The sequence below is a fragment of the Carlito syrichta genome, unplaced genomic scaffold, assembly GCF_000164805.1.
Source record: "Carlito syrichta isolate Samal-C Ts95f unplaced genomic scaffold, Tarsius_syrichta-2.0.1 Scaffold309367, whole genome shotgun sequence".
In the NCBI taxonomy this organism is placed as follows: Eukaryota; Metazoa; Chordata; class Mammalia; order Primates; family Tarsiidae; genus Carlito; species Carlito syrichta.
The window spans coordinates 279,311-281,945 of record NW_007253463.1 but is presented as its reverse complement, the minus strand read 5'-3'; positions in this window follow the sequence as shown (position 1 = coordinate 281,945).

Sequence of the window (2,635 nt, the reverse complement as noted above, 5' to 3'; positions counted from 1 at the left end):
GATATTTCTCTCATTTTCCTTATTTCTGATCCCTCTCTTGTCTTTATTCACATGCATACGCAAATGTAAAATTCCTACCAGAGGATATGCTAGTCTTCCCAAATGAGCTAATTGGATTGAAAGGACAGATTTGCTTAAGTATTTTAAATTATATTTTTAAGGTGTAGTTTTATTATATGGCATGAGTAATTATTAAGACGCACTTGAAAAACCTTATTTGGCTGTACGTGTTTTGCTCTTGGAAATTGTTGCAGTTTCTTATCCACCAATATGTAGGTTATAGGTGCTCAGGCTGTTCTAGGGACTACAAGATATATATATCCCTGATGTCCATACATATTTTATTTATATATAAGAAAACACAGACACATCCACTAGGGACTTATGCTCTAAGCAGACAGCAACTAAATTTACAGAAACCATTTGTCTTCCCTCTGAAGCTACAAAGCAGTGTTATTACTGAATATTCAGAAATGCTATTTCAGGACTTCCCCCTTTAATTTCCTAATTCTGTGTTATAAAGATGGACCATAAGTGTTTCTTAATTCCTTGAATTTATTATGAAAATGCAGAAGAACTATTTTGCTTACATCTTAATTCTTGGGATAATAATTCATGATAATTTCAAAATTTTGAATGTTAACCATTTTGAAAAGGACTATCAGAGAACTGCATGTCCATCAAAAATTGTGAACATCTTCAACATTGGCACAGCCAGACTTTCTGGTGAGTGGGTCAAAAGTAGATAACCTCACACCCTTCTGCAGGAGAATATCTTTTTAACTCCTTGCCAAAGTACTGGAAAGGACTCACAGATATATTCAACTCAGAAACATATACAATTCAGGAAATCAGTAATAAATTGGGAGAATTAAATAGAGCCCATTCATAATTAAAGAATTAAATTACTATACTAATGAATTTCCTTTCTGGAAAGTGAAATCTGATGATCTCATTCATCTGTACCATTTTCCCTCATTTTGTCTCTGCTAATTTTTTTTTAATGTAACGTGTGTTATTGTTTTCTTAAATTAAGGTTACTGTAGCTTTTTCTTCTAGATGTCCTTGCATACCTTTTGATAGTTCTTACGTTAAAAAAATATATTTTCATCTATTGACAAGAGAGGAATTTTGACTGCACTTCTGTGAACTTTTTGTCAATTAGATTAGAAAAGAGTAAGGATAGAGTGAAAAGAGATCCTTGTCTTGCTTTTCATATATCACAGATAATGACCCAGTACCCATTACAGGGCTGTATTCATCACAAATGACACTGGCCATTTACTCAGCATTCAATCCTGACTTTCTCCTTGCTGTCTGATTGGCTGCAAGCAGGCATCTGAGTGCTTTTGATTAAATATGGAAAAGCTCACAGGAAGCTTTGGCAGCATGAAATTTGAAAGAAGTCCTTCAAGAATCTTTCAACTCTCTAGTGCTTTAATGTCGTGAGCAGGTTGAAATGAATGAAAAACCTGAAATAAAAAAAGCAAGAGAGTGTTAGGATTCCATGGAGCCCTGACGAAAGCACAGTGAAAACTGAGTTCAACCTTTTTCTGCCATAAATAGTCACCTTCACCTTCATCTGGGAAAGCATGCCTGAGTTTGGGGACATGCCACCACTTTTACTCCAGGGAACTTCTTCTGACCATGCCAGCCAGTGGGGTCTCTAGTTCTCCTGAACTGCTAAAGAACTTAGGATGTTCCAAGGTTTCCTTGTCCTTGTCCTTCCCATGTCCTGCCATATATCCGGCATCACAAGAAAACCAGCCTCCCAAGCCCTCCCCCACTTTGACTTCCAGGGTAAACCATTCTCCTCATCCCCTTCTCTGTTTCCCTCGTTTCCTTCTTGTCCTCCAGGCTCTGGACCCCGAACACACCAGGAGGTTCCCCAGGTTGCTTTCTCTGCCCTTGTATCCTTTCCTTTATGGCATCGGGGGCTCACCTGGCTGAGCCCAATGGGCAGCAGAGCTGTTGACCCTCAGGGCAGGGCTGGGATACCCTCACTTAGCACAAATCATCTTTTTCATTTTAAAATGCAAAATGGCTTAAATACCTAGTGACTATGTTGCTCAGACCCCGTAGAACAGTGCAGAAGTTCCCTACTCAGCCTCATGACTCTCTGAACCTTGGTTTTCTTATCTGTGAAATGGAGCTAATACTATTTCCCTTGCCTATCTCAGAGGTTATTTCAGGGATAACTTGAGATGGACTGCAGGAAAGAAATTTCTTATTGTAGATGTTGTGCAAACATAAGATGTTAGTATTGCTTTGTTTTGAACTCGTAAGCCTAAGGCTCCTCACACAGTATTTGCTGTGGAATCATATTAAAAAATTAAATTCATAGCTGCCCTTGATTATTTTTTTTTTTGTTTCAGAAAATAAATATCATAGTCTTAAAAACATTCTCCAACTATATTTTTTTGAGGGCTCACAAAGACAAACATAAGATAGAAATACTCTGATTCTCTAAAGAATGGTACATTCCATTACATCTAATTTCTGGATAACTGGCCAAACAGAGTTTTTTTTCTTTAAACTTTATTATTGAATATGAAAAAGACCTTAGTTTATTTTCTTATTGCAATAAATATAATGTATAACACGATTCTCTAATGCATCTCATCTTAGATAAAGA